This window comes from Neoarius graeffei, chromosome 6 (assembly GCF_027579695.1).
Source record: "Neoarius graeffei isolate fNeoGra1 chromosome 6, fNeoGra1.pri, whole genome shotgun sequence".
NCBI classification, from domain to species: Eukaryota; Metazoa; Chordata; class Actinopteri; order Siluriformes; family Ariidae; genus Neoarius; species Neoarius graeffei.
Genome location: NC_083574.1, coordinates 69,432,704 through 69,455,263, shown reverse-complemented (window position 1 = coordinate 69,455,263; position 22,560 = coordinate 69,432,704). Strand labels below are relative to the sequence as shown.

The 22,560-nt window shown below is 43.0% G+C and overlaps 1 protein-coding gene across 1 annotated transcript in view; it reads left to right on the top strand.

Annotated features, from left to right (window-relative positions):
- rasgrf1 (Ras protein specific guanine nucleotide releasing factor 1) overlaps positions 1-22,560 on the top strand; it is a 706,856-nt gene that overhangs the window by 338,336 nt on the left and 345,960 nt on the right. The gene's annotated exons all lie outside the window — the stretch shown is intronic.

Here is a 22,560-nt window from a genome sequence, read left to right as displayed (position 1 = left end):
CGTGATATGACTGAAGTTCATCATAACTTCTTAAACTGCTTGAAATTGTATTCGAAATTCCCTTTATTAATAGTGACTGAATAATGGTACGTACCACATGTCCAGGGATGAATGAAAATGTAGCGTGGTCCAGTGTTTTTCTCAATGTTGTTTCAATGGTCCAAGCGTAACAGCAGGCCGATCCACAAGAGAGTCGCGATCCAACCGAGTGGTGTGGGAGTTTCACGTGCACCCAGGTATATAACGAAAATGACGTCATCCAGTAAACAGCAGTGGTAATCGCACTGCATTATGGGACAGCGTGGGACATCCAACGACATATCGCTACGTATACGTACTGGCCCTTTTTTATATCATGCCTTGAAATGAAAGTCAATACAACAGAGATGAGAGACACCGGGTATGAAAGTAACACCAGGATAAGTTGTAACACCACCATTCCCACCAGTTAGGTATAAGATGCAGGTTTTGTAACACTTTCAATCTTCTTAGAATTAATTTATGATCATCTTGGAAATGTTAAGTTATTTGCAAAAAAACTTTCAAAGATAGAAGGTCAAATCCATTGCTGAGTTAAGAAAGTAAACTGGTTTTTGTTCTTTTTTTTATCATTTACTTATCATTATCACTTATACTTATATCATTTACTCGTATCTATGTGTAAGCAGGATAAGACAAACAGTGGCAATTTCAGGCCCGTAGCCAGCATTGTGGAAGGGGGGGGGGATCTTTTTTCCCCAAAGGTGGACTTCATCTGGCCCCCTACTCCCGTACCCCCCAAATACACGAGCACACTTCAAATCTTCTAATTTAGACATTTAAAAAAATGTTCTACAACACTCTAGCCTAGTGACTTACCAGTAACAAAATAGACTTGAAGTATTCAGATCCGCTCTACATAAAGCAGCTAAATCCTCTCTCTGTCTCCTGGCAGAAAGCTCCTTGGTTTGCTTGTGTCTCAATCACAGCTGGTATTCTGTAGAAAGACTTCTTTTCACCTTTCCCATCAGCTTTGTTAGAACACCCTAACACAGCACAAAAGTTTACCATTGTAGGTTTTTGATGAACCAAGTGCCTCGTGGGTTCACATACCGCGCGCTGCCATTATTTCCCCCTAATCACGAGTTTGTTGGTCTTCCGGTTTCGGGTGACGTCAGTGAAAGGGGTCTAATGGGGGCAGTACCGCCACCCACTGGATTGGGGTGTAAAGCAGTCTGAACAAAACGTGTAAACATAAACATAGGAGAAATAAACCCATTTTTCTAACTCGTCCTCACTTAGTCTACTTTTCTTTTTTGATTAGTCTGGATTTGATATTGTAAATTTAAATGTGAATCAATGTATATTCATCGGACATGAACAAATGAATAAATCTTGAGTAATCTTGAGGGGCGTGTGTGTCCGGGGGGGGATCGAACGAACCCTCCGATCCCCCCTGGCTACGGGCCAGAATTTATATTCTGAACAATTAGTTGCTCATCCTACCAATGTTGAAAACTGGCCGGCAAAAGTGACGATGGTTCAACATCGTATATTCGACCTTCTCTGACGGTCGACAGATCAACCTTTACCCACGGTGATTCAACAGTGATAAATCGACCTTCTCCGACGGCGGAGAAATCGACGTTTCACGGCGCCGTTTCAGCGTTGATTTTCTGACTTACGACGGAAACCGACCATTCTGACCAAGAATCGGCGCCGTTTCAACGTCCCTCTGCTATCTGGGACTGCTTGTGCTGCATCCACTTTGCATAGTTGTTTGTAGTTGGCTGGTAAAGTTATTCTGGAAGTCTGATCTGGAAGTTTGTTTTGTTTATTCAATTTGTGTATAATTTTGATCGTTGATTGGTGATTGTAAGATTATGCAATGAGTACATTAGAAGATGTTTTTTGTCTGTTCCATCCGAAAGTTTGTTGGTAGCTTTAACGAAGGACCATTTGGTTAAGGTGGCTGACCATTACAGTATTTAATTGAACTGACATTGCCGAAATCTGCAAAGAAAGAACAGCTTGTAGATTTTATTCAGGAGTGTTTAAAAGACAAGCAGGTGCTGCCTGGAAGTACTCCGAGGGAGCCCAGTGATCTGGGTGTACCAGTTTCAGAAAATCCTCCTATTTCAAATATACAACCTGGTAAATCCAATGAAATGACATTTGAACAGCAAGGAGAATTAATGAAAATGCAATTTGAAATGCAATTGGAACAAAAGAAATTAGAATTTGAACAAAAGAAATTGAAGCAAGAAATTGCGCAAAAGAAATTGGAGCAAGAAATTGCGCAAAAGAAATTAGAGATCGAAATTGAGCTAAAAAGATGGGAGGTTGAAGAGAGAGAAAATGATTGCTTGTTAGAGCTAGAAAGGCTCCAGAATTTAGAACAAGATCATGAGGTTGAGAGAACCAGGCTGAGGCTGGCAGCTGAAGGTAAAATTGGAAATTCCTCTCAATAATCTGGCCTAGCTGGTGTGATCAAGTTTCTCCCTAAGTTCAATGAGCATGATCCTGATGTGTTTTTCTCTTTGTTTGAAAATGTCTCTGCAGATCAGAACTGGGGTGATGAAGAGAAAACCCTGCTGGTTTAAACTGTTTTAGTTGGCCGTATGCAAGAGGCATTTGTTGCATTATCTTCTGCTGAGCGAAACATTTATCAGTGTGTTAAAGATACCATATTGAAATGCTACGAATTAATTCCAGAGGCATATAGACAGCATTTTCGTTTTTGGAAAAAATCATATAAGCAAACCCATGATGAAGTAGCTAGAGAGCTCACCAGTTTTTTCAATCTCTGGTTAACGGTAGAAGGAATTGATTCTTTCAATGCATTGCAAGATTTAATGATTTTGGAACAGTTTAAACATATTCTCCCAGAACAAATTTTCACTTACGCAAATGAACATCAAGTGAAGACAGCCGCTGAGGCCGCTGTCCTTGCTGATGGCTTTTCGTTGACACGTAAAAACTCCATGTGTGAGTTTTCTCCATGTTATGAGTACAATCATAGGGAGTATTGCCCTAACCATTTTAATGCGGGCCCTCCCATGAGGTCTGATCCAGTAACTTGTAATAAAACACGAGACTGATGTGGAGAATAAATGTAACTATTGCTTTGAACTGGGTCACTGGAAAAAAGAATGTCCTGTTTTGAGTGCGCGTAATAAGGCGAAAGGTGGTGGCAGCAAAGTTGGCCTTTGCACCTCTTCTGTCCTTGCTATGCATTCAAATAATGTGAATGTGGCTCAGTTAAAAGCTTCGAAGGCATTGAATCATGCGCAGTGTAATGTGCCAGTTGAGAAGGAAAATGTGGAAAAAATGCCATGTAATAAGCTTAACAAAACAACTGTGTCTGACATTGCGGATTATGCTTTGTTTGTCAGAGAGGGTTTTGTCTCACTGGTGGGAGACTCTTGTAGAGTTCTGGTAAAAATCTTGTGTGATACTGGAGTATCAGAGAGTTTCATCTGCCAATCTATCCTGCCTTTCTCCTCTGATTCAGATACGGAGAGTTTTGTCTTAATTCGGAGAATTGGGCTTCAGTCATTTCCAGTGCCATTGCACAGAATCCAATTATTTTCTGGTTTTGTGAATGGTGAAGTAACCATTGCGGTGTGTCCATCTCTGCCAATAGATGGTGCTGATTTGATCATTGGAAATAATTTTGGTTGTAATTGTGTTTTTCCTGATCAGTCAATATCTCCGCTTGTGGTTAAGACTGAGGCCATACCATCAGCTGAGCTAGACAAGGTGTCTCCAAGATTTCCCAGAGGTTTTCACTGCCTCCATGGTGATGCACGCAATGGCCCATGTGCAGGCTGCTAAACCATCTGAAGTATCTAGGAACACTTTAGCTCAGTTATTCATTCCAGAATTACCAGCACTGTTGTCTCATGGTGAGATGATTGATGCACAAAAAAATGATCCAAGTTTGCAAAAATATTTTGCGTTGGCTTCGGATGGCACTAATTTGGATCATGGTTACTTTGTGCAGAATGGTTTGTTGCTACAAAGGTGGTCACTGTGTGCCAATACTGATGTGGCAGATCAGCTCATGCAGGTGGTGATGCCTGAAAACTACCGTGATGTAGCATTAAAAATGGCACATGGGGAAACCTCTGGTCACTTTGGGGTGAAGAAAACCTACAATCGATTGTTGCAACACTTTTACTGGTCATGGATCAAGAGGGACGTAGCAAGGTTTGTTCTGACGTTTGTCAGATTGCTGGTAAACCTAATGTTGCTATTAAACCTGCACCCCTACAACCCATCCTATCCGTTGACACTCCTTTTGAACACCTTATCATTGACTGCATAGATCCTTTGCCCCTGTCAAAATCTGGTTGTATTTATCTGTTTACCGTCATGTGCCAGGCTACCTGTTATCCCGCTGCAAATGCACTGAGGACTATTATCACGAAATCTGTTGTTAAGTCCTTGTCTCAGTTTATGTCACTTTTTGGCATTCCAAAAGTCATTCAAAGTGATTGTGGTCCGAACTTCACTTCAAAAGTTTTTGCTGCAGCACTGAAACAATTGCACATTCAACACAACCTGAGCAAAGCATACCATGCACAGAGCCAGGGGGCTCTTGAACATTTTCACGCTACCCTAAAGTCTCTGCTTCACACTTATTGTGTGGGGATGAAGAGGGAGTGGGAAGATGGTCTACTGTGGCTATTATTGGCGGCTCAAGCAGTCATGCAGGAAAGCATGGGCTTTATCCCCAACAATTTAGTTTTCGGCCACAAAGTGCATACTTCATTGTCAGTGTTGACCAGTGATTTGGATATATCTGAGCCACCTGAGAGCTTGGCTAGTTACGTTTATGGTTTTCGTCGCAGGCTGTTTTTGGCATGGAAAATGGCAAGTTAAAATCTAACCAAAGCTCAAAAGAAAATGAAGCGCAATTATGATCTCAAGGCGGAAGCAAGAGTCTTAAGCCCAGGGGATCAGGTCATTGCACTGCTGCCTATTTCCAGTTTGCCTTTTGGGCTAAATATTCTGGTCCATACACTGTTGTTCAGCAGGTGTCCGAAACTAATTATTTGGTCTCTACTCCTGAGTGAAGGAGGGCTACACAACTTTGTCATATTAATCTACTCAAATTGTATTGCTCATCATTGTGGTTGGCAGACGATAAGGTTGAGAAGAGAGCTGTGGGTCTTGTTGTTGTGGAGGGCGCACCAGAGGCATCTCCAGTGGCAGCGGAGGATGGTGTGCGCGCCCCCAATGATGTGGTCCTGCAGGCTTGTTTAAACAACATAGAGAAATTGGCCGAGTTAGACGGCCTGTTGGGTCATTTGGAGGTGCAACAATGTGAACAGTTAAAAGCTTTAATTTTGGAGTTTTCTTGTTTAGGTTTAGGTTTTGTATTTATTACAGGAAAGTGAACACGGTGACTAAACCGGACTCTTACCCATTACCTCGCATGGATGATTGTGTTGATCAAGTTGGTACTGCTTGATTTGTTAGAAAGTTTGATTTATTTAAAAGGTTATTATCAGGTTCCCCTGATTCCTAGAGTGCAGGAGATCTCTGCTTTCATACAGTGGCAGCCATTGAATTTGTTCCACATTTCCGTGACTGGCCCTCAGCAGGCCCTTGGCCGTCCCCTGACTGGTTCGTGACTGTCTGCCGATTGGTCCGTGCAGATAATTTATCCCCCACAATGACGTAGTCAATGCAGTCCTGACTGGTGACGCCCCTAAGCAGCTTGTGTGAAAACCAGCTGCTATCCCTCCTTTTTCCACGGGGAGGCGCAGTGATTGTCCGTTTCACAAAGCAGGTTTATCAAATGCTGAGAACAGCTGATTTCAGTGAGTTAATTCAACCCGGAGGAGTTTCACCGTGAATTAAAAAGCCATAAGATTTTAATGCGCTCATACAGCGAGTTTGAATATGTTTATATATAATTGAAATAAAAGATTGATTGATTGATTGATTGATTGATTGATTGATTGATTGATTGAAGTGCGCATGCTCTCTACATAAACACTGTCTAGTGCAGCATAGGCATAAATAAATAAATAAATAAAGCCTCCGCTACTGTCTAGTCCCAGGGAGGCTCGGCGTAGGCCACTGATGAAACTATTTGGCTGTCCTACTACTAGGCAACTACTTGTCTAATACTAGGCCTTTTGTAGTCGTAGTAATAATGATATTTGCCTACTGAAAGGTGATCAGGTGAAAAGTTGAAGCCGCAGCAAGACCTATGCTATTAAGCCTTTTGCAGGTTAAACAGGCTTCGGCAGACAACGTTCTGGAAAAGCTGTATTTTTCTTTGGTTTGATTAGCCTACGATTTAATCTTTAAACATTATGGTTTCAGCAGTTCGCTTAAACATTGGAGGCTGCAGAGTCGGGCTGCAAGATTTCCCGACACTTGTTTAAGATGCCAAACTTCATAGTAAGGAGAAAATAATTCCACAGTATTTAGTGCCTCGTCTGTCTCAAAAATTAATAGTGAAGGAGCAACGCGAATTAAGTCCCAAAAAAACATCTCGTAGGCCTATATTTTACATTTTCAAAAAAGTCCGGAATTGGAAGTCGGTCAGTGGAGTGTAATGAAGTGTCTCATTCACTAAGCACAAAAGGTCGGAAAACAGTGGAGAAAACAGCGATTGCTTAAATAGGCTACTAATGGTTTACATTAGTAATTTAATGTATGTGACAAATAAGTTCATTGATTAAATAGATAAAGAAGCCAATACTGGGGCGGCACGGTGGTGTAGTGGTTAGCGCTGTCGCCTCACAGCAAGAAGGTCCTGGGTTCGAGCCCTGGGGCCGGCGAGGGCCTTTCTGTGTGGAGTTTGCATGTTCTCCCCGTGTCCGCGTGGGTTTTCTCCGGGTGCTCCGGTTTCCCCCACAGTCCAAAGACATGCAGGGTAGGTTAACTGGTGACTCTAAATTGACCGTAGGTGTGAATGTGAGTGTGAATGGTTGTCTGTGTCTATGTGTCAGCCCTGTGATGACCTGGCGACTTGTCCAGGGTGTACCCCGCCTTTCGCCCGTAGTCAGCTGGGATAGGCTCCAGCTTGCCTGCGACCCTGTAGAAGGATAAAGCGGCTAGAGATAATGAGATGAGAGATGAGATGAGAAGCCAATACTCCAAAGCTCAAAATTCAGGAAAGTGGCTCCGGTGTCACAAGTGCACAAGAACAGTTATTTGAAAGTTAATCTAATGAATTTGTGCGTGCGCGTGCGATTTCATGAAGAACCGGGACAATTGGCATTCGGTGAAAGATTCACACCTATGGCTCATTATATTCGCGCGCGCCCTCTCGCCCACTGCTGCTTCGTTTTCCTGATTTACATGAGTGTCTGAAGATGGAGTTTTCAGAAATCTCCACTCTGCCCAGAGTTTGCAAAAGTAGCTGTTTTCAGTGACTGAAACCTCCGTATAGGTGTGAATGAGAGGTGCAACCGAATAAATAAATATGCGTCTTTTTTATCCAGCTACATGTAGGCTATCACTGCGCAAAGCCTCTAATGTTGAAATGGTAGTAATATTTGTTAAAATAATAGTAGGCTAATTTCCACATTAATCGGTAAAATGGCACAAGGGATGTGATGGGGGGATGGCCGTTTTATAAGGGGGATGATTTGAGATTTTTATTTCAGAAGGGGGATGCCTCCCCCTACATCCCCCCCAACTCGAGTACTGCGTATAAGGCCACCGGATATAGGCCCTTCGATTTCCATCACTAGAGTGCGTCAAATTAGGCCAAGTTTACATTAGACCGTATCTGTCTCGTTTTCTTCGCGGATGCACTGTCCGTTTACATTAAAACGCGGGGAAACGGGAATCCGCCAGGGTCCACGTATTCAATCCAGATCGTGTCTGGTCCGGTGCTGTGTAAACATTGAGGATACGCGGATACGCTGTGCTGAGCTCTAGCTGGCGTCGTCATTGGACAACGTCACTGTGACATCCACCTTCCTGATTCGCTGGCGTTGGTCATGTGACGCGACTGCTGAAAAACGGCGCGGACTTCCGCCTTGTATCACCTTTCATTAAAGAGTATAAAAGTATGAAAATACTGCAAATACTGATGCAAATACTGCCCATTGTGTAGTTATGATTGTCTTTAGGCTTGCCATCCTTCCACTTGCAAGTGGTAAGTGACGCGCATGTCCGATATGCACTGAGATCACACACACAGCGGCTCAGTCCCAAATCACTGCTCATGCACTTCACTCGCGTGCTCTGTGAGCTGCGCAGGGCCGGAGTACGCACCCTCCAGAGGGCACTCGCTGTTCAGGGTGGAGTGATTTGGAGCGCAGGATGCCTGCGGAGCCGAGCGTATCCGTGTATTGGTGTTGCTGTGTGCACGCTAATCGTGTATTGGCGTTGCTGTGTGCACGCTAATCGTTTTAAAAACGTTAATCTGATGATCCGCTGATATGGTCTAATGTAAACCCCACCTTACTTTCGGTTTTGCCAGCATGGACGCACTTCTTTTAAATGAAAGCACAGATGTGTCAGACATCGACAAAACGGTAAAGAATAAGTGGAGATGGGCTTGGCTAAATGAAATAGGCGATAATGGCAAGCCATTTAGTTCATGGTGCAAAAAGATGTAAATGGCAGGTGTGTGCTTTTGTGTAGTTTGCCATAAAAAAAGTCTATGGAAGCAATGGCAAAAAACTAGATGCCTTTGGCTTCACTGCAAAGAAGCAGAAAAAGTGAACTTTCACTTTTCTTGCAAGTTATTTCTGTTCCACTCTTTTGAAAGCATGGTTCAAGTTCGACTGCACTTGCACTTTTCTCTTAACTACTGTTGTGCATTACTAAAGTATTGTTGAAATAAATTTGCACTTTGCGCTGAAAACTTGATGTTTCATCATTTATAGCCAGTAATGACAATGGTAAAGTCTTGCCTTAGCTTTAGTCATTGTTAAAATTATGTAAATGTACTATAAGTAGGGGCCGAGGGGATAATGGACAACACGGCGTTTAAAATTTGACGCATCGCTGATGTGGTAGGGGCCAACGACATGGAGCTTTTTTTTTCAGTCAGATGATTTTTTTTTTTTGCTTTAATCCATGAGTGCAGACATCCCAAATCTCCCGGAAGTTCCGGGAGTCTCCCGCATATTGATAGTGGCTCCCTGATGCCCGCAAATTGGAGAATATCTCCCGGAATCTAGAGCAAGTGAGCAAGAGCGTGCACGCGAAACATTAATCTGCATCGCGCATATGACGGAGTGCACGAGGGAGCCTGTGTGTGTGCCTGTTCATGTAGCGCATGCTCGACAAAAAGCATCCTGATTGGTTTACAGACATCCAAACTCATTTAGAACAGTGTAGAAATGAGCAGGAGAAAAACGGGGAGGGCTCGGAAAATGACTGCAGGCCGGAATCAAACCCAGGTCCCCAGATTTATGGTGTGGCACCTTATCCACCTGAGCCACAAAGTCCTGCTGGCATTGCTTTTAAATAGCCTACTTAAATCCTTAAACTGAGTCATGTAACGCATGTCTTCTGTGATCTGATCTCCAATGGTGAAATAAACCGGTTGTGATATGAGTACAGTCTATTATTTTAGAAGATAAATTTAATATATAATTTAATATATAGCCTAATGAAAAATAATATTTTATAATATAATATCACGACATATTACTGTCTGTAACTGTTCGTCACTAAAGCATTTTCTAAGATCATAATGTCTGATATCTCATCTCATTATCTCTAGCTGCTTTTATCCTGTCCTACAGGGTCGCAGGCAAGCTGGAGCCTATCCCAGCTGACTATGGGCGAAAGGCGGGGTACACCCTGGACAAGTTGCCAGGTCATCACAGGGCTGACACATAGATACAGACAACCATTCACACTCACGGTCAATTTAGAGTCACCAGTTAACCTAACCTGCATGTCTTTGGAGTGTGGGGGAAACCGGAGCACCCGGAGGAAACCCACGCGGACACAGGGAGAACAGGCAAACTCCACACAGAAAGGCCCTCGTCGGCCGCTGGGCTCGAACCCAGGACCTTCTTGCTGTGAGGCGACAGTGCTAACCACTACACCACTATGTCTGATATTATTATTATTATTTTTTATTACATATTAATATTACAACATCACGTTTAGCAATTTTAACAAAAGGTCTGCAAACATGTTTTTTTTTCTCAAGACCACATTTACACCATAATGTAATCATATGAAAAATACCATTACAGACTGGTGAAGCAGCGTGCCGAAAATAATGTGTATTTGGTCCAAGGTGTGGGTTTTTTTCATACGTCACTGGTTCTTTTGCCAGTAGTGCATCACTTACGCAGGTCTGGGGTTACCCTGCAATTTTCGGGTTGTTCTATTATTATTAGGCTACCGCATAAAAGCGGTCATATTGTGTGCTCAATACCTGTATACAGCGCTGAAATAAACGTTTTGCAATGAATAAGAAGTACGGAGCCGTAGAGGGGACATGGTGAAGTGTTTTGAGTTAACAGCATATTTTTAACACTAGAAGGCCCAAAGTGCGGACTTTAGTCTGCAATGAAATCCCCCCCAAATTTGTGAATAAGTCTAACGTACCATTACCTGCCTCCCATTGTTGTGTAAAGAAGCCTAATTATTGTGTTACTTGAGAAATAGCCTCTTTGTTTCTAACCCTAACCAGACTTAAGGCCCTTTTCCACTACCCTTTTTCAGCTCACTTCAGCTCGCTTCAGCCCGACACGGCTCGCGTTTCGACTACCAAAAACCAGCACGACTCAGCTCGCTTCAGCCCTGCTTAGCCCCTAAAACTCGCACCGTTTTGGAGTGGGGCTGAAGCGAGCCAAGCCGTGCCGAGTGAGGCTGGGGGCATGAGCAGACACTCCCCTGTGCACTGATTGGTGAGGAGGAGTGTCCTCACATGCCCACACACGCCCCGCGAGCGCGCTGGGATCTGTAAACACCGCAAACCCGGAAGGAGAATAATTACGAATTACGAGAATTTCTGAAGCCTTATGCACCTCGCCTCATCTATACGCTCTTGCCAGTATCTGTCCGCGTTGTCGGTGACAACAAGCCACAGCACCAAGACCAGCAACACTAACGACTCCATGTCCTCCATGTTTATTGTTTACTATTCGGGTCGTGAGACTACCACTTAAAAGCTCACTGATGTCACTGTTTGCGCTGCTTAATGACATCACGTGACGTCCACCCACTTTCGCTAACTCCACCCAATGTGTCCACCCACTTCCAGCCAGCACGGTTCAGCGCGGTTGTAGTCGAAATGCAACTCCAACAGCCCCGCTCAGCCCGACTCAGCACGGCACGGCTCAGCCCGACTCAGCCGCGTTTGTAGTGGAAAAGCGGCATTTGTCACAACCAAGGCAACCAAGAAGGATCAGTTCCAACCCTAACCCCAAATCCTGGCTCTAACCCCAACCTGAGCTCACCCCTAACCCAACCCCTAGCCTTAGCCCCTAGCCCAAAACCTAGCCTCAAATAATAATGGAATAATAACCCAAATATAACATGGGGGTGCTGGCCAGGCACTTGTGGAGCATTGAGGATGGGGCTTGGGAAGGACAGTGCACCCTGCAATAATAAGAGAAGCACTGAACTTTGTGTACGCTGCCACAAATACACCTGTGGCAAATGTACCGTAGGAAAGACTCACCATGGGAATGTGGAAACTACTCGATGGGACAGCTCTATGCTACATCTCTGTGCTTTGTATAGCCTCCATGTGTAGCGAGCCTGCTTTTCTTAGTGTGAAATAAATGTTTATTTTCTTCCTGAAGTTATACCGTCTGTAGTTTTTCCAAGCTGAAATTGTGTTTTTTGGGCCACTAATTCCAGTCCTCTGTCCTCTGACATTGTATAAGCTTGGCAGAGTAAATTGTCACTGAAATTAAGGTGTAACCTAAAACCAAATTACCATTCATGAATAGCATCCTCAGTGGGGGGTGGAGTGGCTGTTCACAATACAATGGAGACAGTTAGCACCTTGAGAGGTATACACAATTTTTGCAGAGAGGAGGGGGCATGCAGCAGAAGTGAAAATCTCTGGGCCTTTTTAATGAACCGTGTTTATCACATATGGTAACACATTATCAACAAAGAAAGAAAAAAAAACAATGCCAAGGATCAGGAAAAGAACCACAGCGCTGTTATTAGTTGGGCTATCAATGACTGACAGAGCCCCGGCACGTAACTAAGCATTATAAAGTTAAAAAATATTATTTTTATTGAAAAAACAAGAATGTAATGATTTCTAAAATGATTTTACCTAACGTAATTTTCTGCTTTAATCCACATTTGCTGGTGTTGAGCGTTTTTTTTTTTTGCTTCTCAAAATCATCTCATCACAGATCACTCGCTGCTGTGTGCGAGCTTCCCTGCCCCCTATTTGTTGAAAATCTTCTGTAGATGTCGGGGTTTTATATTGATTTATTATTATTATAATTGTTAATAATTAAACGTGATAAATCTGGTTATTAGGAACAAAGGAGGGCATAGTGGGAAATGATACGGTAACTGTCTCTTGTCGGTTCAAATACGATACTGTTTTGTGATTACACTGTACCGGTTAATGAAAATAGACAAATGGCATGAACCTCTCTACTGTCTCTTATTACACTAAAGAAAGGGCCTGGCCGAGTCATTGCGTATTACTGAAAAAAAGAAAGAACGAATGATACATGGATTGTGTATCATTCGTTCTTTCTATTTTTAATTGGCAATCAAAAAATGAAAAAAAATTGTTTTTCATTTCAATTTTAGGCTCATATAAAAAAAATGAAAAACCAGTCATTTTTTCATTTTTTGTGTTAAAATAAAAACAAATAACAAAATAACCAGTCACTTTTTCATTTTTTGATTTTTGATTGCCATTTGAAAATAGAAAGAACGAATGATACACTGATTCATGTCCTCTAATAAAAAGCAAAGTTGGTCTGACACAATATGTTGAAAGTGACAAAATGAATGCCATGTTGTTATTGTTATCATTATTTATTATTACTATCAGTGGTCGAGTTGTAAAATCAAACCAGGGGGGATGGTGAAATTTTTAGTCGCATGTCGACCCATCGGTGGGAAACTGGTTTAGGAGGGTTTGCATACAACGTAGGTCTGTGGACCTTGTTCATTTACCAGACATACAGTATTTTGTGCTGATAAAGTGTGTAGTACACACTGTGTACCCTTTTTATTGTTGTAAAAAAACATAATACACTGGTATTTTACTGTAAAACATGCACAGTGTGGATGTCGTGTCATATTTAGTCAGTCTCCTGGCTGACATACCTACCACATTCTCCATATTAGGGTGAAATGCAGATGACAAATTTGAAGTGCAACTTCATAGTCATGGTAGGCTCCTTTTAAATCATTTGGTAAATAATTTATTAAAACCTCAGCAGGCAATGTAAATGAACAACTGAATCTTTTCATATCAAGTCAATAGAATTTTTATTCAAAGCTGAACACTGGGAACATTGAATTAAATACAGAGGTAGGTAGGTAACCAATAAGTTAAAACAAGCAACAGTAAATTGTAAATCTTCAGCTCTTCAGCTGTTGGTTCTCCTGCTTGCTCCTGCTCCTGTATTGTCTCCCACTCCGGGTCCTCCAGCTCCTGTCGCACTGTGTTGCAGTTGCTGCTGACTGTCATCTGGAATAAAGAGCAGTGGATAAGATAATTTAATTAAATATAATTATAATGTTATTTCTGATTTATTTATTATCTGAACGAGGATTTGAGCTTTGAAAAATGACCGGATTCTTTCTGTAACATTGATTCCCGCTGTTATCTAGGTCACGTGACACCTTAACATTGACGGTTACCAAGGAGCTGCCTTGGATACTTTGATACTTTGCTTCGATACATACCAGCACTTTGATACATACTGGATACAAGCTAGCAAAATGAGTTAAAAGCAGGCATCTTTGGAAAGTTTCTTTGGAAAGGGGAAAAGGCCCATTGAGGAGACAGAAGAAGAGCCTATGATGAAGAAAAAGAAAGCTGCATTTTAGCAGACACTTTGTCAAGTCCTACACCAATCCTGCTCTGCCTTACATGTTGTGACCGGCTCTCTAATGAGGCAATGAAGCCTTCAAAACTGCTAGTGTCATTTATTTTAGCCTTCCTGTCTTGAATAACACTTTTTGTTGCCTGAAGAATAACAAACGAATGTCCAGGCTGATTAAATTAATGGCCTTATACAAGAAATCAAAGCTAACATGAACCTGAGTAAGCTATCGATAGCTGGATAGACTCCAAACTAACATTCATTATGATAGCTGTGTTGTTATCCGCCGCCCACAAATTAGGCTCCATATCGGTAACTTTACAGCATGATAGTGGGCTCACAGAAAGTGTGACTGATATTCGTAACTCTTGACTTACCTCCTGAAATGTTTTTTTCTTGCGATCTTAAATCCGAACTTGCTTAGGTCTTGCCGTCCACTCCGCTTGTCCATGATGCTGCAATCCGCTGCTGTCACTGACGCCGAATGAAATAAAAAATAACGGAACTCCAACTGAATGTCACCTCCTCAAATGCTTCGCTTGCGCGTGCCCTCTCTCGCGGTAGCTTACTGTATGCTCAGTTTCAGCAAAGCTACGTGGAATGGCATTTCTAATTCCAATGTTAAATAGAAGTAATGTCCACATTTATTGATAAAATTGCTCAAGGGAAGGGAGGGGGGATGTCCATTTTAGAGGGGGGATGATTTTGACCATTTTTTATTCCAGGGGGGATGGCATCCCCCCCATCCCCCCTCAACTCGAGTACAGATTACTATTATATTGAGATAATAATAATTAAGAGATCATCAGCTTAACATTAACAGCTTAATATATTAAATGAATAGGATGTATGAATAAATTACTTGATATATACATGCACATGCAATTTTTGTGTTTCATAGACGCAGAGATGATGATGGACTGTTGCTGAGGATCATGGGAAGGCTAATGTAGCATGGGGAATAGAGAAAATCAATAATCGTAAATTAGAGTTATTATTTCGTTTTGGTTTCCCTGTTTATTATTTGTTCTGTTTTGAGTTGGAAAAAGGAAAACAAACACCAATCCCTCATTTTTTGGTCATACAGAAAAACAGGAAAACGAAACATTGAGTGTTTTTTTTTTTTTTTCAGACTGAATGGAATACTTGAATGATCGGATGATACAAGGACCTACATGTAACACTAAAAAGTGCACAGTGCTTCATTGCAAGAGTCATTTTTTTTAAATATTTATTTTTGAGCGAGTAAACCCAAGGCAAGAATCAAACCATGTTTCAGGAGTTACCGGTACAGGACATGTGCAGTAACCACCAGACTACCAAGACCTGCAGTTTCGTCTGCTCCTGCACTGAAAAAGTAACCTACCATATAGAATTTACCCAATAAATCTGAGGTAATGATTTGCATTGACTTGTTTGGGGTAGATTTAATTCCATATATTGAGTATAAAATAACTGAAATAAAAAGCTATGAAATACTTAAATTGGGTAAAATTTACCTCACATTTATGTATCTATTCTACAGCTACTTTCTCACTGAAATCGGGAAGTGCAGGACAACAAGCTTCACACAACATTTCAAGATTTTTTTTTATGAGAGAAGCGCCATCTAATGGCGACACCATGGAATCAAATGAATGGGCGTGTTTAGAATTAAAATAGGGGAGGAAGGGGGTCTGAGCCATTCATGGCAGCCCCCTGGCGTTCAGCTGGGAACTGCACGGCAGTCGCATGGCAGTCGCATGGCGTGCGGTTGGAACGGGAAAAATTCAATTGCTGCTACTGTAACACCTACCAGACTCTATTCTTGCACAAGGATGAGTTTTAGGTTGTGCAACGCTTCCTCAACTTTCCAACGACTTATGAACAGAGTCGTTGTGGGGTTGAAGGGGTGTGCTGTGCCCATTGATGATGATAATGTTTGTTATGCTGACACATGGGAAATACATCTGGCTCGCATCTGTGCGCTGTTTGAGTGGTTGGTGGCAGCAACCCTCAGTGAAGATTCAAGATGTTTATTTGTCATATACACTAACAGACACAGCGGTTTATTATTGGGTAATGAAATTCTTATTTTACAACTGCCCGACCAAACTATGCTTACCAATATAAAAATATATATATATATATATATATATATATATATATATATATATATATATATATATATATATATATATATATAAAATATAAAGTGCATATGGAATGCAAAATATGAAAGTAGAATGAAAAACAAAGATAACGTTTAAAAAAAAAGAGGCAAACAATGTGCAAACATAGAGGTAGATATACTGTGCAATGTCTTGTGCAAAATTGCTAATATAGAGGTAGATGGTGATTATAATCCGTGGTTCAAAAGCCTGATGGCCTGGGGGTAAAAACTGTTTGTCAGTCTAGTAGTCCTTGCTTTCACACTCCTGTAGCGTCTGCCAGATGGTAGGAGTGTGAATAGTCTGTGTTGTGGGTGTGTTTGGTCCCTGATGATGCTCTGTGCCCTTTTTGTGACCCGGGTGTTGTAAATGTCCTGTAGTGGGGGGAGGACAGCTCCACAGATGAACTGTGCCATTTTAATGACACGCTGGAGAGCCTTTCTGTCCTGAGTTGTGCAGTTCCCATACCACACAGTGATGGAATTTGTCAGGACACTCTCCACTGTGCACTTGTAGAAGTTGCTGAGGAGTTTGGTGGACAGTCCAAATTTCCTCAGCTTCCTCAGGAAGAAGAGTCTTTGTTAAGCCTTCTTGATGGTCTGCTGTGTGTTGTGTGTCCAGGTGAGATCCTCACTGATGTGAGTTCCGAGGAATTTAAATGTTTTCACCCTCTCCACCTGTGTCCCATTGATGTGCAGTGAGGCATGCTGGTCTCTCCTCCTCTTCCTTGGGTCAGTAATCATCTCCTTGGTCTTCTCAGCATTCAAGGAGAGGTTATTTTCCCGGCACCAGGAGACCAGCTGAGCCACCTCCTCCCTGTAGGCTCTCTCATCTCCGCCGGTGATCAGCCCAATGACGGTGGTGTCATCAGCGAACTTGATGATGGAAGTGTTACTCTGGGTGGGGGTGCAGTCGTAGGTAAAGAGGGTGTACAGCAGTGGACTGAGCACACAGCCTTGGGGGGTCCCTGTGCTCACTGTCTTGGTGCTGGATGTTCTGGTACCGACTCTGACAGCCTGGGGTCTGTTTGTGAGAAAGTCCAGGACCCAGCAGCAGAGGGAGGATGTCAGTCCAAGGGTGGAGAGCTTCTCAGTCAGTCTGCTGGGAATGACAGTGTTGAAGGCTGAACTGTAGTCCACAAACAGCATTCGAACATAGGTGTCCCTGTGTTCCAGGTGTGACAAGGCTGTGTGGATGGCTGCATTGATGGCATCATCAGTTGAACGGTTCTGACGATATGCAAATTGAAGGGGGTTTATTGTGTCTGGGATGTCCTTTTTGATGTATGACATGATTATCCTCTCAAAACGCTTCATTACAACTGAAGTGAGTGCAATTGGGCGATAGTCATTCAGGCATGTTATATTGTTTTTCTTTGGGAGGGGCACTATGGTGGTGGTCTTGAAGTATGTGGGCACAGAAGACATGGAGAGGGACAGGTTGAAAATGTCTGTGAAGACCTCTGCTAACTGTGTGGAGCAGGCTGTCAAAGCACGGCTGGGGATGTTGTCAGGGTCGGCTGCCTTTCAGGGGTTCGTCCTCCTGAAGACCTTGCTCATCTCGGTTATGGTCACAGTAGTTGGAGAGCTCTGTGCTGCCTCTGTTGGTAGAATCCCTCTGTGTTGGTTGGTGTTGAGGGTGTCGAAGCGAGCATAGAACTCGTTCAGCTCATCTGGTGATGTGTTGTGGTTGGCTGTGACTCTGCTGTTCTTCTGCTGGAAATTGGTGATGTGTTGCAGGCCCTGCCACATGCATCTGGAGTCTGAGGTGTTGTAATATCCTTCCAGCTTCAGTCTGTACTGTGTAGGTCATATCTGGCCTTTTTATATCCATCTGTGTCACCAGAGGCAAAAGCGGTGGAGCGTGCATGTAGCATGGAGCGTACTGTTAATCCAAGGTTTTTGGTTAGGATATATTTTGCAGTGCTTGGTGGGGACAATGTCATTAATACACGTACTGACATTGCTGGTGACCACAGATGCATATTCCTCTAAATCCACAGAACAGTCTTCTCTCAAAGCAGCAGTCTTAAACACATCCCAGTTTGTAGAACTGAAGCAGTCCTAGAGCACCAGATCAGTCTCTTCATTCCAAACTTTAACAGTTTTACTCACTGGGGGGGCTTGTTTGAGAAGGGCCTTGTAAGCTGGGTAGAGGAACACAGAGATGTGGTCAGACTGTCCAAAGTGGGCGCAGGGCACAGCCTTGTAGCCATTTCTCATGTTGCTGTAGACATGGTCCAGGATGTTGTTGTCCTTTGTCGGAAAGCTCACATGTTGATGGTACTTCGGTAGCACAGTCCTGAGGTTGCAATGATTAAAATCCCCGGCCACGATGAACACGGCATTTGGGTGTGTGGTCTCGTGTTTGCCGATGATGTCATGTAGTAGTCCTAGCGCTGTAGTGCGGTCGGCCCGCAGCGGGATGTAAACAGCCAGCATAAACACAGCACTGAACTCCCTCGATAGATAAAAGGGTCTGCACTTTACCATCAGCACTTCAATGTCCGCACAACAGTGTTTTTAAACCACCTGTACGTCTGTACACCATCTGTTGTTAACATAAACACACACACCTCCACCTTTGTTTTTACCGGAAGCAGATGTGCGGTCTCCGCGGTGCATGGAGTGGGTCTGTAGTTCAATGGCCGGGTCTGGCAGGCTTGCAGTAGTCCAGGTTTCCGTAAAAATCAGGGCACAACACTCTCTGATCTCACGTTGAGATGTTATCCTGGTTCTCAGCTCATCCATCTTATTCTTGAGCGAGCAAATGTTAGCTAGCAGAAGGCTAGGCAGCGGTGGTCTTGTAGCTCTAGCCTTTAGCCTAGCATGTAGCCCACCTCTCTTACTGTGCCTCTGTTTTGGGTGCGTGGATCATCGGCTGTTTCGCCAACTTGAGTCTGGTGATGATGCGGCCTGCCGGATGGTGTCGGTGTAACTCCGGCCGGTGTCGGCGAGGAGAAGAAAGCTACAATCCAGAAGGACTGGACTGGGCCCGTGGTGAATTTTACCAATGTCCAGAAGTGTGTCTTTGCTGTAGGTGATCCTAGTGTACAAGCACTGAGCATTTGTCACAATCAAAAGTACTAAAATAAACAATAAAGACAATCGGTGTCGGGAGCGTGTCGCAAACACGTTTGCCACGGAGGGCGCCATGATGAATGTCATGGCTGTTTTAATCCAAAACTTTTCTAAAGCGACGTGAGGTTGATGGGGAGTCTCCTGACACATTCCAGACAAAGCATACACAGAGAGTTGAAATAAAATCATAAGGCATAGATTTATTCCATCAACAGTCCGGTTGACATTTCAGAAGTGAAACAAAAGTTATAAAATAAAGTGGTACTAAACAATAAAGTGAAAACTTATGCGGTCAGAAAACTGTTTCCTCTCCACCAGCTAACCTCCCTTACACCAGATCAAACTAACTAATTTAACACCTGCACATTCGCGCCTTAGTGACGCATGTCTAAGGAGGAGCTACGTGTTCATGTCACACATAACAGGTAAGTACAAGAACTGGAGGCTAAATCAAAGGTAAGTAAATTAACATATTTCATAACTTCAAATTATAACCATGCAATTAATAATAATAATAATAATAATAATGTAATTTAAATTCTTGCAGGTTTTTAGATCAACTTCAAGATTCCAAAATTTGGCTCCAACAGTGAATCTGACAAAATGCGAGTTTGCCCAGGCTACCATTGTGTATTTGGGTAAGGTAGTTGGTCAAGGCAAAGTGTGGCCAGTCAGGGCTAAGGACTTGACTATTGATAAGTTTCCCTCTCCTCTTACAAAGAAGGAGTTAATGTGCTTTTTCGGAATGATTGGTTATTATAGGAATTTTTGTTGTAATTTTTCATCTGTTGTTGCTCCTTTGAATAATTTGCTTAAAAGCTCAGTGAAGTTTCAGTGGACAGCTGAGTGTCAGCAGGCTTTCGAGAATGCCAAATTGTTGAGTTCTGCGCCTGTCTTGGCAGCGCCAAAGCTAGGTGAGCAGTTTCAGCTTCAGATTGACACTAGCCAGGTGGGGGCAGGGGCAGTTGTCCTTCAAAAAGACAAGAATGATGTGGATAGACCAGTCTGATATTTCTCGCTAAAATTTAATCGCCATCAGTTAAATTATTCAATGATTGAAAAGGAGGCCCTGGCTCTTATCTGGGCTCTCCAACACTTTGATGTTTATGTCGGTGGTGGTTTGCACCCTGTTGTGGTTTTTTCGGACCACAACCCCCTCACTTTCCTTCACTCGCTACAGAATGCCAACCAATGCCTTATGCGTTGGGCGCTCTTTTTACAACCTTAGAAGCTGTCTATCCGGCACATCTGGGGCACTGAGAATGTTATGGCTGATGCCTTGTCTTGGGCTCCGAGACACTATGACTCGAATGAGTCATAGTGGTGTCTGTTTTCTCTCCTGTCCTCTTTTTCTCTCCATTCTTTAAATTGCTATCCAGGTGCCAAGATCTGCTGGGTGGTGGGATTAGGAGACTGTGGGTGAGAATAGTCACTTTGCTGGTGGTTGTTTGTGGACCTGAGTGAGTGTCTGAATGCATGTGTGAGTAAATGGGTCTTATTCAGAATAACTGTGGTTCCAGAATAGTTGTTTTATTCACTTTTGTTATTTGTGTAAAGTTTGTTTGTTTCTTTATTAAGGGTTTTGGGGATTTTTGTCCAATATTTTCAGAGTCCCATAGATATGGGTCTCTGTTTTGTGGGGGGAGTGATGTCACGCCCAGCTATGTTGTACTGGGCCTGCCTCACTCTACCTGGCTTTACATTAAGACATTTTGGAGACTCTCCCCCTACCGGTCTGCAGGGGGAGCTATCTGGGCTGGCCATGATTGCTAATTGGCAGCTGATTGGAGGGAGCTTAAAACTAGTTTCTCCATCATAGCTCATATCATCTGCTGCCCTGGCCCTGCTGCTATTGAGGCTGGCTGCGGCTCTTTTCTCCTCTCTCTCTTTTTACCCCTTTTTGGCATTACATTACACTATGCTGATTTTTACCAAACTTTTGTTTTGCCTTACATATACTGACTTCTGTGAGCATTTACTTTAATAAATTATCATGGATTTAAAAGGTAATATCAGTGTGGTCTCCCCTTTTTATATTGTTTCCACGAAGAGCCAAGTGGTCATGACAGTAGGGTTTTAAATCAACACTCTTGGTGTTAATTCAACATAGGGGATTTTGCTGTGTATGATCAGTGTAGCTGGTTGGAGAGGCCTTGGCATAGCTCTCTGGACATTCCACCCAGAGGAACATGGAGGTGGAGCTGCTGGCAGCCACACTGGAGATGAAGCATGCTGAATAACTCCGCTCTGTGAACCCTGCTGGGTCTAGCACATGACCAAATGAGCAGCAGGTGAAACAACAGGGGGAGATGCAGATACAGGAGAAGCTTCATGCACTTCTGAAATTTAAAATCCATTCCCCAGTTGAATACTGGGAGGTTGGGTCAGGATTGGAGATGATGGTCAGAGTATCTGCCAACTTATTTTTCTCTGCAGGCCACCATCCAGATCTCCAGTAGACATGGTGTGGAACAACTCACTAGCTTGGGTCATGCCCCCAGCTGGGGCCATGGATCAGTGGCTTGGACAAGAGCCACATCAGATCCAGGAGTAGTGGTCTCTAGGGCAGCTATGGAGACAGAGGTGATGCCAGTAGCATTAGCCGTAGTGTTGGCTGAATCATTAACCACAGCCAAAATAGAATCAAGTAGGATCTCATTCTCTCTGATCTAATGCAGCAAAGTTATCCTGTTTTCCAGTTTAGCAACTCTCTCGGACAGATGAATACAACTTCTACAACTAGTTGGGGAACCAGCTGGGGAGCAGAGTGGAGGCATAGGTCCTCAGAGTGGACATATAGTGTGTAGTGGTGTAGCGGTGGTGTCTCTAGGCTAAAACAAACCACGCTACATTTCTTCCATGTTTTCTCCCATGATTTGAAGTAGAAGATTTTTCACTGACTAAAGACAGAAAGATCCACGAAACTCCCATAGCTCAGAACTCATCTATTAAGATGGCTGTGGACAGTCTGGGCAGTAAGTTTAGCGTCAGTTAATCTCAACAGTGCTTTTAAATCTGTCTAAAATCAATAGCAGTTTAACTATTACATCACATGGTAAGAGATCTATATTGATGTCCAGATGTCATTTGGAGGTGGACTGGAATCCTCCAGCTCTCCACTCCTAGATCATTGTGTTTTTAGAAGACTATACAGCCCTCTGTTTATCCTTGGCTTGACTTTAGTGCAGCTTTTGATACCACTGACAAATTTTCATACCATTTTCCTTGAGAGATGAGAAAATGTGGTTGGAGTTAACTGAACAGCTCTGTCCTCCAGCTTTCATCAGTCCTGGGGAAGAGAGGGCCTGGTGATTAGAGAAGCAGCTTTGGGGCCATAAGGTTGCTGGTTTGATTCCCTGGACC